The sequence below is a fragment of the Lithobates pipiens genome, unplaced genomic scaffold (assembly GCF_037356315.1).
Source record: "Lithobates pipiens isolate NorthernLeopardFrog02 unplaced genomic scaffold, aLitPip1_a1.2 Scaffold_10, whole genome shotgun sequence".
NCBI classification, from domain to species: domain Eukaryota; kingdom Metazoa; phylum Chordata; class Amphibia; order Anura; family Ranidae; genus Lithobates; species Lithobates pipiens.
This window is the reverse complement of record NW_027507686.1, coordinates 84,663,545-84,682,979: the sequence shown is the minus strand read 5'-3', so window position 1 is coordinate 84,682,979 and position 19,435 is coordinate 84,663,545. Positions and strand designations below refer to the sequence as shown.

General features: G+C 49.7%; 1 long non-coding RNA gene across 2 annotated transcripts in view; it reads left to right on the top strand.

Annotated features, from left to right (window-relative positions):
* The window catches only part of LOC143941977 (uncharacterized), a 162,815-nt gene that overhangs the window by 6,120 nt on the left and 137,260 nt on the right, over positions 1–19,435 (top strand). For both annotated transcript variants that reach the window (XR_013264600.1, XR_013264606.1), the window contains exon 3: positions 2,858–2,984. This is a non-coding gene — a long non-coding RNA (uncharacterized LOC143941977). The remainder of the gene's footprint in view (positions 1–2,857; positions 2,985–19,435) is intronic.

Below are 19,435 nucleotides of genomic sequence, written 5' to 3'. Positions count from 1 at the left end.
ATGAGTGGAGTGGGCGGATGACAGGTCCATGTACACTCCGCATATGCAGAGCGGACACAGCCCACTCTACTCTATGGGCCCTCCGATCCACCCAAATGGAAGGGGACAGATCACCTTCGGTTTTTTTTCTTTTAGCGGATCAGATTGAAGGTATGCAGATGTAAACGGACACAAGTCTGTTTACATTTTCCACTCCATAGAGGTGAATGGAGGGTCTGATTGGGTTGGACCAATCATGTGAAAGGGGCCTAAGGCTGCTTTCACACTGATGTGCTGTGGTCTACCCAGAGCAGTGCACCTCTGGCTTTTCTTGGGGTTAGCTGCACTTTGCCATAGAATTCTATTATATCCTGCAGGTGTTGTGCACTTTCTGAAAGCGCACCAAACCCATAGGAAATAACAGAGGTCTATGGCTCAGTGCAGTTTGAAAGCAGTCCAGTAACCGCTGCAGATTATAGTATTAAACATACCTTTAATAGTCTTCAATTCGGGTATCACCAGCTGTTGCTGTTCCAGAAAGAGTGCATTTGGTATCACTCTGTCTGTGACAGGATGTGGCACTATACAGGAAGCATCGTCTTTTTACGGCCCTGCTACACAACCGCTTGCTTCCACTACCACCGGCTTCATTCACAACACTGATGCTCTGGGATGCCGGGTCGAGAACCTGCTATCTGGGCTTGCCAACCAGCCATCCCAGAGCAGGAGGTCGCGGGCCACATCAGAGGGCTCTGCGGGACACTGGTTGGGCACCCCTGCTGTACTGCATGTGAAGCAGAGGTCAACATGAGTGGCTTGCAGAATGAAATTAGGTGGTTCCAGAATGCTAGGTTGGCAGCCATTGGTGTATACAGCGCCTTGAAAAAGTATTCATCCCCTTGAAATTTTCCACATTTTGTTATGTTACAACCAAAAACGTAAATGTATTTTACTGTGATAAAACAACACAAAGTGGCACATAATTGTGAAGTAGAAGTAAAATGATAAATGGTGGCCAACGTGATTTTAATTCAGCCCCCCTGGGTTAATAGTTTGTAGAACCACCTTTCGCTGCAAGTCTTTGAGAATGTCTCTACCAGCTTTGCACATCTAGAGTGACCTTTTTGCCCATTCTTTGCAAAATAGCTCAAGCTCTGTCAGATTGGATGGAGAGCATCTGTGAACAGCAATGTTCAAGTCTTGCCACAGATTATCAATTGGATTTAGGTCTGGACTTTGGGTCATTCTAACACATGTATATGCTTTGATCTAAACCATTCTATTGTAACTCTGGCTGTAGGTTTAGGGTAGTTGTTCTGCTGGAAGGTGAACCACCGCCTCAGTCAAGTCTTTTGCAGACTCTTAACAGGTTTTCTTCTAAGATTGCCCTGTATCTGGCTCTGACCAGCTTCCCTGTCCCTGCTGAAGAAAAGCATTCCTACAACATGATGCTGTCACCACCATATTTCATGGTGGGGATGCTGTTTTCAGGGTGATGTGCAGTGTTAGTTTTCCGCCACACATAGCGTTTTGCTTTTAGGCCAAAAAATGTAATTTTGGTCTCCTGATCAGAGCACCATCTTTCACATGTTTTCTGTGTCCCCCACATGGCCTCTCGCAAACAAGACTTCTTATGGCTTTTTCTTGGCCTTCATGATGCTGTTTGTTCACTAAGATTCTCTAACCAACTTCTGAGGGCTTCACAGAACAGCTGTATTTATGCTGAGATTAAATTGCACACAGGTGGACTGTTTATTAATTAGGTGACGTCTGAAGGCAAGACTAGATTTTAGTTGGAGGTATCAGTAAAAAAAAAGTTAAAAGTTAAAAACCATTTTTATCGTGTTCCTTCCACTTCACAATTATTTCTAGGGGTGCAACGGATCGTCACCGATCCGTGATCCAAACAGGTCACCCCGCTCGGATCGGCACACGCCGTGATCCGCGGAGCGCTCCCCGGTCACGGTCTCAGGGAAGGCCGCGGCTTCGGCCTAGCTCCGAAGCGGCGGCCGTCTTTCTTCACCCAGGCCGTTTACAATGTGATTGCTCCGTCAAATGATGGAACGATCACTTATAGACAAACCAAATCATGACATGACGCCGGTTCCTCTCTCCCCTCTCTGTACTGATCTGTACAGTGGAGGGGGAGAGGTCGGATGGATGCAGCACTGTGGGCTGCATCTGTAGTGCCCACAGCGCTGCTCTTTGACAGCCTACTCTGCCATCCCCTGCCAATACTCTGCCATCCCCTGCCAATACTCTGCCATACCCAGCCATACCCTGCCGATACTCTGACATACCCAGCCATACTCTGCAATGCTCTGTCGTACCCAGCCATGCTCTGCCTTAACGCAGCCATGCTCTGCCGTACCCAGCCATGCTCTGCCGTACCCAGCCATGCTCTGCCATACCCAGCCATGCTCTGCCGTACCCAGCCATGCTCTGCCTTACGCAGCCATGCTCTGCCGTACTCAGCCGTACCTTGCCACGCTCAGCCAATATTACAGTGGGGGAGATTGTGGATATTACATTGGGGACTGTATGGCGGTGGAATTTTCACAGGTTTCTGCAAATTCAATTACTATTTTCTGATCCTAAAAATGATCCAATCCGTGACTCTGATCCAAGGAACGATCCGATCCATGAGTTTTTTTGATCCGTTGCACCCCTAATTATGTCCCACTTTGTGTTGGTCTATCACATAAAATCCCAAATTTAAGTTTTTTGGTTGTAACATGACAAAGTAAAAATTTCAAGCGGTTTGAATACCTTTCTTATGGCACTGTATATAATTGATGACAAGACTTAGTCTAAAGTAGAATAACTTTCTATTGTGTATCCCTATAAATTGTCTATAACAAATTTGTCTATTCTTTAGGCTCCTTCTGCTGAGAGTCCCAGGCCTTCTCTTTGGGTGCGCACTTGTAAAATGATTCCTATTAGCAACCCAGCAGACTCTGAGCCACAAAGGATGCCAACGCGACAGTCATCGACATCAAATGGTGGTAGGATTACTATTAACCTTTTAAATCTTGGTGGCATTCTTGACAGGTGATCTCCATAGGAATTGGAATGAAAATAGATAATCTATGACACTATAACCTCTAACCACTTGCCGACCGTGCTATAGCAGAATGACGGCTACAGTGCTGTCGTTTAGTTCTAGGAGGGCTTCTGTTGACGACCTCAAGATCCTTGCCCGCTGCAGTGCTCACCCAGCGTGCTCTGTGATCGCCAATCACAGTGGCCCTTTACACATGATCAGCTGTGTCCATACACGGCTGATCAAGACATAAGCACACTTCCCAGTAATCAGCATTCATCTTTAAGGAGAGCCAGTGACCGACAAGTGTGAAAGGGGACAGCTACACTAATCAGGGAACCGATCAGTGATTTTCAAAATGTTTGCTCTTTCATTTGTTTAACAAAAAATAAAACCTTGTGGTGACTAAATACCATCAAAAGAAAGCTCTAGTGTGGGGGGGGGAGATAAAAATGTCACATGGGTATAATGCTGCATGCCTGTGCAGTTGTCAAAGTGCGACAGTGTTGAAAGCTTAAAATGTTGGCCTGGTCAGGAAGTGGGTGAAAGTGCCCGTTAAACAAGTGGTTATGCTGAACTCTGGGCTACTGAAGACAGGTGCTCACACACAATGAGTAGGGAAAGACTGGCTGTAGTTTGTTGCAGAGGGACCCCCCAGACAAAGCAATGCTTTTCTAGGTTACTCAGTTTAACAGCAAGCTGCAGTGATGAAAAAAGTAATCTCTAGAGCTGAAATGTCACCCTGCTTCCCCCTGCACTGTGCACTTTATTCCCAGTAAGGCAGCACACCTGCTGTAGAAAGCACTTTCTATTTCTATGACTAAAGTTCAGCTTTTAAGATTTCTGTAAAATGAACAGTCTACAAAAGTGGAAATCTGCTTTTCTTTTCATACATCAGGGGACACAGAGCCATAGTAGTTACTATGTGGGTTATAGGGCCACTGATAGGTGATGGACACTGGCACACCCTAAGGCAAGAAGTGCACTTCCTATATAACCCCTCCCACTACTGGGAGTCCTCAGTTTTTTCCCCAGTGTCTAAGGTGTTGGTCACGAGTAAAGATCTGCAGTGCTAAGCTCCGCTGGAAGCTTCCTTGCTGGGACTAGCCATGCTGACCGGATCCGTTTAGAGTGTCCTTTCATGGGCCAAAGGAATGGTACCTGGGCCTCGTGTCCGAAGAAACAAGGTTTTGCTTGCGAATGCTTGTCTTTTTAGAGAGCTGGACCCTGTGATCCAGTACTTTTTGATAGTAGGGCCACAAAGTTTTACCGGCAGGGTGCTGTTGCAGGTCCAGGATTGTGGGTAACCTCTAGGTTCCCCTGTTCCTGAAGGTTTTGGAGCCCACCGTAAAGGGTGAAGATTAGGTTTATCAGCGAGGAATGGTAAGTGGAGATTTTGCAGACTTCCCTGATGGTCACAATTCAACCTTTGATGCTGAGAACCTATTCATGTGTGGGAGATCTTTCTTTCTGGGATGGAAACTACCTCTGCCACTCTGGAATGGAGTCTGCTTTACATGATAACCTATCCGGACATTCAGGGTAAAGTCTTCTGAAAATGGTTTCCTTCTTTATATCTTTTATTATCTAGTAGCTTTGTTCTAGAAGTATCTGTATTGTCAGTTACAACCCACCAATCAGGTGCTTTCACTTTCTGTCACCTGCAATTCAATATATTTTTTTGAATAATACACACCTAAGCTGCCTTCAGTTTTATTTTATTATATTTTCAGTATGAGTATAAAACTGTAGATGCTCTTTCAGAGAAATATAGAGAAGAAATAGAGGAGACAGAGACAACCTTGACTATGATGACAAAGTAAAGATGCCGTACACACAGGCTGTTCTAGAGGAAATCCAGGGCTTTGCCTCAGTTGTGTCAATAGGAGTTGCTCATGCACCCATTAAAGATGTTCAGCTGAATGGATATTCTATACCAAAGGTCAGAAGATACTTCAAGTGTATGTCTGAGAAAAACAAACAGAAACATATTCAATATATCGCTGCAATACAAACACAGTTCTCTAAATGTTATCCCTATAAAAGCACTGCAAGTACGTAAACAAACAAAACCATTAAAGCGGAGTTGCACTCATTTTTCAGTTTATTAAAAGTCAGCAGCTACAAGAAGTGTAGCTGCTGACTTTTAACAAAACACTCACCTGTCCCACGTTCCAGCAATGCGGTCGCTGCAGCCTCACTCCTCTAGCCCTCCTCTCCGCGGCACTGTCATTGCAACTGTGGGCACCCGGCTGTGATAGCTTGCGATTTCACAGCCAGGCATACTCTGCGAATGCGAGAGTTGCTCTGAGCTCTCTTAGTGGCCAGGAAATCTTGTGGGACCTGTGACGTGTCTCAGAAGATTGCAGCGAGGGAGGGGCCACCTAGGGGGAGAGGAGGCATCGCCTAGGCACACAGAAGACTGAAGGAGGAAGTGGGACAGGAAGTACCTGTCAAAAGGGTGTGTTTATAGGTACCCAACCCCCTCCCCCCAAAAAAAAAATTGCATGCCATTGTGGGTAATGCCAAGGGGTGAGGAGTGCATAAAGGGGAACTTCCACTTTTGGGTGGAACTCTGCTTTAAGGTGAACATACATGTGTTTTAACAAAAAATAGAAAAAATACCAGCGCACTAGGGACAAGAAAATGTAAAATATATCTGTTTGCTGCAACCTAATATAGAGATATCACTATGTGAGTCAATCTAACGAATATGTGCGTATGATCAGGGTTGCGCTAACTTTATTTCCTATAATAGTGCCTTGGTTCCAAGAAGTCTAGACCATGTGTTTCAAATACATTAATATCACTACCAACTAAACCACCACTTTTACAAATTATAAAACCAGAAAAATATACATATGTGATGGTACCACTGCAGTTTGTGTCTGTTGACCAGACCCCCAACTCCTGCACTGGCGTCAACAAATAAATAAAGAAATCTTAAACAGACCACAAACAACTAAAGTGCTCAAGCCCCCAAAATTATATAGGAATGCTGTGAAAAAAATCATCCACAATAAATAGTTTCAACAGTGTAAAAAATGTGTGAAAAAAACTGTTTGTTGCTTTCTATATACCACAAACAGTATAAACCACAATATGCTCCAATATACCATTAATATTACAAGTGCTTTAGTATCTCCTGTAAGAAAAAGTGCTTCGTGCATAAATATAGTGCATAAATGTAAACAGTCTCTTCAGTGTTTAAGATTTTCTTGATAATGCTTCTATCTCCACCCAAAGTGTTTAATAGGAACACCGACCGATGTGCTTCACCACCACAGGTACTCAGGTACTCTGATGGCCTGGGGACAGGTACTCGGGTACTCTGATGGCCTGGGGACAGGTACTCTGGTACTCTGATGGCCTGGGGACAGGTACTCAGGTACTCTGATGGCCTGGGGACAGATACTCGGATACTCTGATGCCCTGGGGACAGATACTCGGATACTCTGATGCCCTGGGGACAGGTACTCGGATACTCTGATGCCCTGGGGACAGGTACTCAGGTACTCTGATGGCCTGGGGACAGGTACTCGGGTACTCTGATGGCCTGGGGACAGGTACTCTGGTACTCTGATGGCCTGGGGACAGGTACTCAGGTACTCTGATGGCCTGGGGACAGATACTCGGATACTCTGATGCCCTGGGGACAGGTACTCGGTACTCTGATGGCCTGGAGACAGGTACTCAGGTACTCTGGTGGACTGTGACAGGTGTGGGGGGCAATCAGTGTGTGTTGGTGTACACTGTAGGCAGTAACGAGATGTTACCGCAATCTCCTCACACATGATTGGTGTGTGAGGAGGAGAACCCGGTAACATCTCGTTACCGCGGTTTGTTTACATTTAGTGATCGGCTGTGAAAGGATCACAGTCAATCACATGCCGCCGCCAGCCAATGGCTGTTTACCACCGTCGGTAAAGAGCAGTGATCCTGGGAACGTGCCGCCAACGACGTGCATGGGCAGCGTGTTTCCGATCGCGTGCATGCGCTGTGCAAAGTGGGGCGGTACCACTTGTGATCGGCTGTGACTTCATCACAGCTGATCACGTGGTAAACAGCCATGTCAAATGGCTGTACACCCCTCCTCAGTGGCGAGCGGTGTCTCAGTGACATGCCGCCACCAAAGGAACAGGGATGCGTGCACATGATCGTGCGCATTCCCTGTTTAAATGGGAGGCCATCATATGAAGCACTCCCAGAACAAGAGCCGCACCGCCTGGCTATCATATGATGGCCGGCGGGCGGCAAGTGAGGGCAGAAAACGGTTGTTCACGTAACCTGCACGGGCAAAGCAGAGTTCACTTTAAAGTGTAGTGTTGCAGAGCCTCAGTGCAGTTTCATCACAACCTGATGTAGTAAAGGTGGTGGGCAAATAAAACCTGTTGCTGGACTGCAATATTAACTTCTCTACTACTTCCTGGGGAAACTGGTTGTTTAGTTTAGGTAGATGCTGTAATCTCAATATAAATACAGCTGTTCTGTAAAGCCCTCAGAGGCTTGTTAGAGAACCTTTGTGAACAAACGGCATCATGAAGGCCAAGGAACACACCAGAAAGGTCAGGGATAAAGTTGTGGAGACATTTAAAACGGGGTTGGGTTATAAAAAAAAAAAAATGCCAAGCTTTGAACATCTTGCGGAGCACTGTTTAATTCATCATCCGGAAATGTAAACAGTATGGCATAACTGCAGATCTACCAAGACATGGCCGTCCACCTAAACTGACAGGCCAGGCAAGGAGAGCATTAATCCGAGAAGCAGCCAAGAGGCCCATGGTAACTGGAGGAGCTGGGGGGGGAGTTCAGTGGTCCCCAAATTAGCAACACAAAGGAGCTAATGATTCCATTCATACTTCCGTCTTATTCACATGGAGGGTATGAAGCCATACCCCATGGGAGGGCCATATTTATCAGAATGGGGATGCACAGGTGTTCCCAGCATCCCGTGTAGGCAGTCCCATTGCTGTCAACTGGGGTGCAGCAGCTGTACCCAATGTGACATCTGTGTGGGTGCTGGTGCAAGGCCCCAAAATGCACCCAGGGTGCGTCCGCACAACTGCACCCGCATGGATGTCCTTTTTGGGGTAAATGCAGCCCCACACAGGGTACAGATTCATACACCCCGTGTGAGGGAGGCCTTGGACTTCTCCATAAAGGACCTTATTGGTGAGAAGAGTTCTCATTTCTCCAGCAGAAAAAGCCTAAATAAAGCTGGAAAGACTCCTCCGACCTCCCCTCATAGCCGGTGTAATACACTGCTCAAAAACATACCGGCCTCCAACCTCCCCTCATAGCCGGTCCAACACACACCTCAAAAACATACTGATAGTACTTATACTTGATAGTTGGTGATCCAGAAGCTGCAGAAAGGGAAACAGAGGGCTGATGGGAAGGCCCTCAAGTTACTGGAGTGGCAGCCGCCATCAGTTGAGGAGCCTATGTTGGTACATATGTACCTGGTCCCTGGCAAGGTTCCTCAGACTTTCCATTGAGTCTTATAACATTCTGTTCCCACACACAAAACTTGGACTATGTAGAAAAGATAATATGCTGTGACGGGACAAGGTCATCCAGAGCCCAGGGCAAACATGCCCAACTACACCCCCCGCCCCCAAGGTGTATGGGCATTATGCATCATCAAAACCCCCCACAAAAAAAACTGAGCACTAATCTTTTTCACCCCCCCTAAGCATAAACTCCCCCTCATCCCAGCACAAATCTTACCCCCACCCCCCAAATCCCCCCCCCAAACAAAATCACTCCTCCTAGCACAAATTAGCTACCCCTAAGATTACTCCTCCCAATAACTCCACTGCAAATCATCCTTCCTAGCACAAATCTTCCCCCATTCCTTCTCCCCCTAAATTTTAGCATACCCCCCAAATTTCCCCTCCTAGAACAGTACTTCCTGTTGCCCCCCAAATCCCCCTTTCCAACACAAATCCCCTCCCCCTATTTCCTTGTGGTGCCCCCCCACCGCCCATGATACCACAGTGCCCAGGGCAGCCGCCCCTCCTGCCCACCCCTTGTCCCGGCCCTGATAATATGGCACTCCTGTTGGGTGAAGATAGCTGAAGGTATTGCTCTTTTAAAGATAGGTTCTGATGAGAATCTTTTAAGAGAGTAATGACATCTGGACTCTGGTGATGATGGCTCGACTTGAAGATCTTCTCCCTCATGTTCACTAGAAAATCATTCTCTGATCCCTTTTCCTCATCATCTCCTAGTTTAAAATTTCTTCCAGCATTTTGGCCATCTTCCTTCCCAAAAAAGCTGCACCTCTTCCATTTAAGTGCAATCCATCACTGCAATAAAAATGGTAACCGGCTGAAAAGTCAGCCCAGTTCTCCATAAAGCCAAACCCCTCCTCCCTGCAATAGTACCTCAGCCAGTTGTTAAGATCCCTAAGCTCCTGCTGCCTCCATGGTTTGGCTCGAGGTACGGGCAGTATTTCTGAAAATATTGCCTTGGAGGTCCTTTTCTTCAATATAGCCCCTAAGTTCCTGAAATCATTTTTTAGGGTGTCCCAATTTCCTCTAACTTTTTCGTTAGTACCAATATGTATCATGACAGTTGGGCTCTCCTCAGCCCCATCCAACAATCTGTCCATCTGATGGATAATGTCTCGAACACGAGCACCTGGTAAACAACATACTGTTCGGTAATAACTGTCTTTGTGGCAGATTTCCCTCTTTGTCCTTCTAATGATTGAGTCCCCTACCACCAATATCTTCCTATTCTTTGCTGGAACTTTGCCCCCATCTTCACTGGAGGAGATGTTCCCAAGGTTCCTCTGGCATTTTTGTGGAGTCTCATCTTGAGCGTCACATTCTGGTGAAGTCACAACGTGAATGCCACATTCTGGTGGATTAACAATGTGAACGCCGCTTTCAGGTGTAGTCTCAACGTGAACGTCACATTCTGGGTGAGTCTCAGTGTGAGAGTCACATTCTGGTGGGTTCTCAATGTGAACTTTACATTCTGGTGGAGCGTCAACCAATATTTCTTCCAACATTTTGGCCATCTTCCTTCCCAAAAAAGCTGCACCTCTTCCATTTAAGTGCAATCCATCACTGCAATAAAGATGGTAACCGGCTGAAAAGTCAGCCCAGTTCTCCATGAAGCCAAACCCCTCCTCCCTGCAATAGTACCTCAGCCAGTTGTTAAGATCCCTAAGCTCCTGCTGCCTCCATGGTTTGGCTCGAGGTACGGGCAGTATTTCTGAAAATATTGCCTTGGAGGTCCTTTTCTTCAATATAGCCCCTAAGTTCCTGAAATCATTTTTTAGGGTGCCCCAATTTCCTCCAACTTTTTCGTTAGTACCAATATGTATCATGACAGCTGGGCTCTCCCCAGCCCCATCCAACAATCTGTCCATCTGATGGATAATGTCTCGAACACGAGCACCTGGTAAACAACATACTGTTCGGTAATAACTGTCTTTGTGACAGATTTCCCTCTTTGTCCTTCTAATGATCGAGTCCCCTACCACCAATATCTTCCTATTCTTTGCTGGAACTTTGCCCCCATCTTCACTGGAGGAGATGTTCCCAAGGTTCCTCTGGCATTTTTGTGGAGTCTCATCTTGAGCGTCACATTCTGGTGAAGTCACAACGTGAATGCCACATTCTGGTGGATTAACAATGTGAATGCCGCTTTCCGGTGTAGTCTTAACGTGAACGTCACATTCTGGGTGAGTCTCAGTGTGAGAGTCACATTCTGGTGGGTTCTGAATGTGAACGTCACATTCTAGTGGATTCTCTGGTGGAGTCTCCCTGTGGAATTCACACTCTGGTGGAGTCTCCCTGTGGAAGTCGCACTCGGATGGAGTATCCTTGTGGAAGTCACACTCTGATGGAGTGGTCATGTCTAGGTCGCACTCTGGTGGAGTGGCCGTGTCCAGGTCGCACTCTGGTGGAGTGGCCGTGTCCAGGTCGCACTCTGGTGGAGTGGCCGTGTCCAGGTCGCACTCTGGTGGAGTGGCCGTGTCCAGGTCGCACTCTGGTGGAGTGGCCGTGTCCAGGTCGCACTCTGGTGGAGTGGCCGTGTCCAGGTCGCACTCTGGTGGAGTGGCCGTGTCCAGGTCGCACTCTGGTGGAGTGGCCGTGTCCAGGTCGCACTCTGGTGGAGTGGCCGTGTCCAGGTCGCACTCTGGTGGAGTGGCCGTGTCCAGGTCGCACTCTGGTGGAGTGGCCGTGTCCAGGTCGCACTCTGGTGGAGTGGCCGTGTCCAGGTCGCACTCTGGTGGAGTGGCCGTGTCCAGGTCGCACTCTGGTGGAGTGGCCGTGTCTAGGCCGTGTTCTGGTGGAGTCTTAATTTCAACGTCACTTGATGGCGGCGTCTCAATGTGTTGGTCAACAGGCCTGCCATGTGAGCCTTGTCTGCAGTAAATACTGCATACATCTTCAATAAAAAAAAAGAGGAATTAGATTTAGCAGCTTCACCTACATTTCATATATTTTTCTTTGTACAACATCAAATTATAGAGAGAAATGTTCAAAACTCTTGTACCAGAGACAATGAATAAACGTGATATGACAGGGACACCAGGATTACTATTGTTGGCCTTTGTATAAAAATGCTGGTTGCCTGCCACTCATCCCAGCCCACTGGCTGGCAATAATCACATGAAAAACCAGACAGGCTGGTTGTACCCAGCCCGTAATCAGCCTGTGCATACATGGTTAGAATCTCGGCTGATCCCTGCTGAACTGGCCGAGATATGAACTGTCTATGGCCGGCTTTAGGAACACAGACACTTTTAATTACAGCACTTAGGTTAAAGGCATAGTACCAGGGCCGGACTGGGAATAAAAACCAGCCCTGGAAATAATTTCATACCAGCCCCAGAGCATTATTATACCAGCCCAACAGCATAATGTCATTATTTTCTTGTTCACAAAAGGGAAAACCATACATTTTAAAGCACATTTGAAGAGTGTATTATATATAGATAAGAGAGACGTGGAAATTACAAACAGCACCAATTGTTTACTTGCAAAAAATCATGGCATTTAGGCTACTTTCACACTGAGGTGCTGGGCGCACTGGCAGTAAAGCGGCGCTATATTTAGCGGCACTTTACCATAGTTTTAGCGGTGCTTTTTGCCCACTAGCGGGGCAGTTTTAAACCCCGCTAGCGCCTGAAAAAGGGTTAAAACCGCCCGCAAAGCACTGCTGCAACGGCGCTTTGCAGGTGGGTTTGGAGCGCTGCCCCATTGTTTTCAATGGGAAGGGGCGCTTTAGGAACGGTAAATACACCGCTCCTACAGTGCTCTGAAGCTGCGGCTTGCAAGACATTTTTCAGCGTCCTGCAAGCGCACCGCTCCAGTGTGAAAGCACTCGGGTTTTCACACTGGAGAGACAGCAGCGGCTGTTTGAGGGCACTTTGCAGGCGCTATTTTTAGCACTCTAGTGCCTGCAAAGCGCCTTAGTGTGAAAGGGGCCTTACTGGCACATTTTTTACTGACACTGCAAAAAAAGGTACCAAAAATTGCAGTTTTCAGTGTAAATATCAATATTTACCCTATAAACATGTAGCTAATGCTATTAGCAATGTGTTTAACTTAAACAAAAGTCAAAAAACAAATTTTTCCATTTACATGAATGTCAGATTAATATAACCCAGCACAGAGTTCCCCCTTACATCAGGAGGATTCCCCCTTTACAGTGCAAGGGAACTCTGACATAAAGGGGAACATTGCAGATCATGATCTAAGCGGGAACTCTGATATAAAAAGGGGGCACTGGTGATCAGAGACCCCACTTATATCAGAGTCCACTGCATTCCCCTTTACAGAGTTCTCACTTACATCAGGGTCTGCAGCATTGATCTTTACATCAGAGTCGCCCCTTGCACTGTAAGGTGGAATCCTGCAGACTATGATGTAAAGGGGAACTCTGGGAATGTGGGGAGGACTCTGATGACCAGAAAGAAAGAAAACACTAAGATAAGAGGGTTTACTGATATAAGGGGGAATCCTTTATATCAGTGCCCCCTTACAATATTGTATTGGCCCCCCCCCCCCCCCCCAAGGCTGGCCTGGCGGTGCTTTCACTGACTTCCTCTCAGGTGCACCGTGCAGGGCTCAGTCAGTCGGTTCAGCTCGTGGCTCTGGTTTTATCCCATAGTTTCCTCTCCACAGTCCATACATGTCTGACTTCTCCCATGACCCCACTGGCGGCATTTCCACTCTTGACTCCTCTCCAGGGGAGGTCAGAGGCTGCAGATGGTACGGGGAGGTCAATGGCTGCGGAGGGGACAACATAGGAGGTCTGAGGCTGCGGAGGCGACGACAGGGGAGGTCAGAGGCTGCGGAGGGGACGACAGGGGAGGTCAGAGGCTGCGGAGGGGACGACAGGGGAGGTCAGAGGCTGCGGAGGGGACGACAGGGGAGGTCAGAGGCTGCGGAGGGGACGACAGGGGAGGTCAGAGGCTGCGGAGGGGACGACAGGGGAGGTCAGAGGCTGCGGAGGGGACGACAGGGGAGGTCAGAGGCTGCGGAGGGGACGACAGGGGAGGTCAGAGGCTGCGGAGGGGACGACAGGGGAGGTCAGAGGCTGCGGAGGGGACGACAGGGGAGGTCAGAGGCTGCGGAGGGGATGACAGGGGAGGTCAGAGGCTGCGGAGGGGGAAACAGGGAAGGTCAGAGGCTGCGGAGGGGGAAACAGGGGAGGTCAGAGGCTGCGGAGGGGGAAACGGGGGAGGTCAGAGGCTGCGGAGGGGGAAACGTGGGAGGTCAGAGGCTGCAGGGGGGGGCGGACAGGAGGCCAGAGGCTGCGGGGCGGCGGACAGGGGGTCAGAGGCTTCAGGGGGGCGGACAGGAGGTCAGAGGCTGCAGAAGGGGCGGACAGGAGGTCAGATGCTGTGGGGGGGGGGGGGGGGGGCAGACAGGAGATCGGAGGCTGCAGGGGGGAGTGGGGGCAGACAGGAAGTCAGATGATGCAGGGGGCGGACAGGAGGTCAGATGCTGCATGGGGGGTGGACAGGAGGTCAGAGGCTGCTGGGGGGGCAGACAGCGAAGGTCAGAGGCTGCGGAGGAGGGGGGACAGGGGAGGTCAGAGGCTGCAGGGGGGATGGGAGCAGACAGGAGGTCAGAGGCTGCAGGGGGAGGGGGGGCGGACAGGAGGTCAGATGCTGCATGGGGGAGGGGGGCGGACAGGAGGTCAGATGCTGCAGGGGGGCAGACAGGAGGTCAGATGCTGCATGGGGGGGGACAGGGGAGGTCAGAGGCTGCGGAGGAGGGGGGACAGGGGAGGTCAGAGGCTGCAGGGGGGTGACAGGAGGTCAGAAGCTGCGGTGGGGGGACAGGAGGTCAGAGTCTGCAGGGGGGGAGACAGGAGGTCAGAGGCTGCGGGGAGGACAGGGCAAGTCAGAGGCTGCGGAGGAGATGACAGGGCAAGTGAGAGGCTGCGGAGGGGACGACAGGGGAAGTCAGAGGCTGCGGAGGGGACAACAGGGGAAGTCAGAGGCTGCAGAGGGAACGAAAGGGGAAGTCAGAGGCTGCGGAGGGGACGACAGGGGAAGTCAGAGGCTGCGGAGGGGACGACAGGGGAAGTCAGTGGCTGCGGAGGGGACGACAGGGGAAGTCAGAGGCTGCGGAGGGGACAACAGGGGAAGTCAGAGGCTGCGGAGGGGACGACAGGGGAAGTCAGAGGCTGCGCAGGGGACGACAGGAGAAGTCAGGGCTGCGGGTGGGGCGGACAGGAGGTCAGATGCTGCAGGGGGGGCGAACAGGAGGTCAGAGGCTGCAGGGGGAGGGGGGCGGACAGGAAGTCAGAGGCTAAAGGGGGTCGGACAGGAGGTCAGATTCTGCGGGGAGGGGGCGGACAGGAGGCCAGAGGCTGCGGGGGGGGGGCGTCTGGAGGCCAGAGGCTGCAGGGGGGGGGGCGACAGGAGGCCAGAGGCTGCGGGGGGGGCGGACAGGAGGCCAGAGGCTGCGGGGGGGGCGGACAGGAGGCCAGAGGCTGCGGGGGGGGGCGGACAGGAGGCCAGAGGCTGCGGGGGGGCGGACAGGAGGCCAGAGGCTGCGGGGGGGGGCGGACAGGAGGCCAGAGGCTGCGGGGGGGCGGACAGGAGGTCAGTGGCTTCATGGGGCCGGACAGGAGGTCAGAGGCTGCTAGCGGGGCGGACAGGAGGTCAGATGCTGCGGGGGGGCAGACAGGAGATCAGAGGCTGCAGGGGGAAGTGGGGGCAGACAGGAGGTCAGATGATGCAGGGGGGGTGGACAGGTGGTCAGATGCTGCATGGGGGGGGGACAGGGGAGGTCAGAGGCTGCGGAGGAGGGGGGACAGGGGAGGTCAGAGGCTGCAGGGGGGTGGGAAGTCAGAGGCTGCAGGGGGGGTGGGAGGTCAGAGGCTGCAGGGGGGGACAGGAGGTCAGAAGCTGCGGTGGGGGGACAGGAGGTCAGAAGCTGCGGTGGGGGGGACAGGAGGTCAGAGGCTGCAGGGGGAGGACAGGAGGTCAGAGGCTGCAGAAGGGAGGACAGGGCAAGTCAGAGGCTGCGGAGGAGACAACAGGGCAAGTGAGAGGCTGCGGAGGGGACGACAGGGGAAGTCAGAGGCTGCAGAGGGGACGACAGGGGAAGTCAGAGGCTGCGGAGGGGACGACAGGGGAAGTCAGAGGCTGCGGAGGGGACGACAGGGGAAGTCAGAGGCTGCAGAGGGGACGACAGGGGAAGTCAGAGGCTGCGGAGGGGACGACAGGGGAAGTCAGAGGCTCCGCAGGGGACGACAGGGGAAGTCAGAGGCTGCGCAGGGGACGACAGGAGAAGTCAGGGCTGCGGGTGGGGCGGACAGGAGGTCAGATGCTGCATGGGGGAGGGGGGCGGACAGAAGGTCGGAGGCTGCAGGGGGAGGGGAGGGCATTCAGGAGGTCATAAGCTGCGGGTGGGACGTAAGAAGAGGCACACACCATCAGACGAGACCTCACTGAGCTCTGCTTTACTTTTAAAAATGGCGCCTTCCATCGTGTAACTGCGCATGCGCCCGCCTTTCCGAAATTTGAACCTTCAAAGAGACATTGGGAAAGGGATCTAAGTCCCATAAGGGATGATCATTGGGAGGTGGCATTGTCCGCACTGCCCATGGTCTCTTTATCCTCCACACAGAAATGAACCCAACTATTCATTTCACACAGGACCTATCACGTGGCAGCGTAAAGATACCCCTCTTTGTCCTAGATGTAATATGGGGCTGGCTAATTTAAGACATGTTATGGAGATGTCCTAAACTCCATCAGTAAGGAGGGGGCTCTCTGGGGACCCTTATGTAAAGAGGGGGCTCTCTGGGGACCCTGATGTAAGGAGGGGGCTCTCTGGGGACCCTTATGTAAAGAGGGGGCTCTCTGTGGACCCTGATGTAAGGGGGTCGGGGGCTCTCTGGGGACCCTGAGGTAAGGGGGGATCAGGGGCTCTCTGGGGACCCGATGTAAGGAGGGGGCTCTCTGGGGATCCTGGTGTACGTGGGGGAGGCTCTCTGGGGACTTGTTTACATCAGCAGACCACTATTCTGCCTCTGTTGGAAATGATCGGGCGGGGCCCACAAGACACGCTGATTAGCTCTCGGTGTCTGACCAATCAAACAGCGCGCAGACCCGCAAGTGCAGAATCAAGTACCTGTACGTGATTCTGCTCACAGGAGATGCAGCCCCGCAGTAAATGTACATGGTTAAGTTTATTTTTCTTTATTTTCTTAACTTTTTAAACATTTATTTTGAACATACAGTAGATAAATTCTGTGACCAATGCATGTAATGTAGCAGTGCAATATATATGTGGTGCTTTGTGAGGGTGTGGCTTGTGTATGGGTGGGTGGAGACAAAGGGGGCCCCATGATCCCTATTGCCCAGCGGCCCCATGAGTTGTCAGTCCGCCCCTGCTCACAACCATCAATTATGTAGAGTGGCACAAGGGGTTTGAGGACAGATATAGTCGTGATGATGTATTGACCATTTATTACACCAGATATATATGAACCTCTAAATATAGCGGTGTAAAAACTTGAATGATGGGGTTGGGAGATTAAGATATTAGTAGGATACAATGTTATGTCTTGTTTTTTTTTCTTTTCTTTTCTTTTTCTTAAATATTGCTTATAAATGTGTGTTTATTATGATTGTACAATATGTACATGGGTTGAGTGTGTGTCTTGTGTTGATTGTAACTAAAAACCTTAATAAAAAAAGGACTTACCATTCAGGTCTTCTGTTTTCTGCTGTTGGCCATTGACTTTAACGCCGGCATGAAAGCATCCAATAACGGCTCTGAAGCAGCTGCGCATAAGAGCCCGTAGTATCCTTCTCTGCATTCTTTTGGGCTTCTTGCTTGAGATATCTGCAGGATGCAAACTGATATCTCCTTCCATAGGTGGTCTTCCAATGGTGGGTTTCTCTGTGGTGTTATTTTGAGAAACAACCTTTTTAAGGTTAAATCTGTTCATTATGAAGAATAATGAAACACGCTTTAAATGGGTGAGAATTAAATTGTAATGAAATCGGATAAAATCTGATCAGATTACAAGAAAAAACTCGCCAGAGATAGAAGCTCGTGTTAACCGTTCAGAGTCAACAAAGCAACTGGCAGGAACCCTGCTGAGCTGTTTCTTATATGAGAGCAGCCAGTGACATCATAGTGCAGCAGTGTTGTCATGGAAACCTTTTTTTTTTTTTTTTTTTTTCAAATCTCCTGGTGCTCCTCTGACAGGCTTTTGTTGCCATGGTTACCAAAGCTTCTGCACAGTGATGAGCAGTGGGGGAGGCGGCTGTAACTTCTTAGCTCTGATTATAGAACCCGGGGGACAGCACAGCCACACCATCTACTAAGGATTTATAATAGAGGAATATGATGGGGCAATATTGATGGGACAACGTGATCTCATTTTAATGATTGTGGTGGAGGTAATATTTTTCATTGTCGCCAGTGCTTATGTGGAATTGTTTAATAAAATATTTTGTTTCTCTTTGAAGAATCTCTTTGGAATTTGTCCTACTTTTTTATATGCTGTTTACTGATTCAGAGGAACACACCTCACACTTTATTGATTACTATTGGGGTGACAGTTTTGGTGGCCTGGTTGAGGAATTGCTACCTATAATTCTTTTCCTCCCCAGTAACCATTTACCCAGGTGTACCTTCAGTGACTATTTACCTATACAATACATTGTCTGGAGGTACTGCATGTTTTACTATATAGATTCAACATTGTGAAATTTAAAGGATAAGTTCACTATAAAAAAAAATAAGTGCACTTTTTTTGTAGGTAAAAAAAAAGTGCATTTACCATTTTATTTTTTTATTCTTTATAGAAGCCTGGAAAGCATTGCACCATGCATGACTCCTACAGACGGTCAGTGTAAGCTGTCTGCCCTATACACCGTACAGGCAGGCTTTTTCACATTACAGGAAGAATCAATGGACTACCAGAGGGCTCAACAACGCCATGGTAGTTCATTGAGGACTACAAGATGACAGCTTCAAAGGCACTTGATACTTGAAGTTTTCACATCCACAGAACTCTGTGAATGAATAAACCTGTTTTTTTTTCCCTTAAAGAGGGATTTCACTGTAAAAAAAAAAAATATTAAAAGCCAGCAGCTACAAATACTGCAGCTGCTGACTTTTAATAAATAGACACTCACCTGTCCCTGGATCCAGCAATGTCGGCAGCCGAGGCCAAACGACCGCTCGGCTCTCGGCTGTTGTCGCCACTATTCTAAGTGAGGGAATCAGGAAGTGAAGCATTGTGGCTTCACTTCCCGGTTTCCTACTGCGCATGCGTGAGTTGCGCAGTGTACTAGGAATGGTCCGCGCTGTCTCTGGGACCCATGTGTGTCCCAGCAGACAGTGCAGAGGGACAGGAAGAGGCATAGACTCCCGTTGGAGTCTATGCCCGGAAGTGGGTGCAAATACCTGTCTTTGACAGGTATCTGCACCTCCTTCCCCCCTGAAAGGTGCCAACTCTGACACTGGAGGGTTCCGATCAGCGGAAGTTCCACTTTAGGGTGGAACCCCGCTTTAACGGCGCCTGGACCCCCCACCGCACATTTACCACGGCAGGGTGGCCCCAGCTGCACGAAACAAAGTACCTGTATGTTGCTTCCGCTTCGGGGATTGGGGCGCGCTGCCAGCGACCCACTCCCGCTGTGATTAGACACAGTCAGCGGGTCCAGCGGCCACAATGGCTGCCAAATCCTGCCGATCATTCACTGGAGAGGCAGAACAGCAGTCTGCTTATGTAAACAAGAGAGAGATTTTGTGTTTGTGTTCCTCCAATCAGTCCATCCCCCACACAGTTAGAATTCACTCCCTAGGAGCACTTTGACCGCCCCTGGTGTCAACCTGTTCCTTGCCAGTGTAATTTATACAGTGACAGTGCATTTTTTTTAACACTGATCAATATATTAGTGTC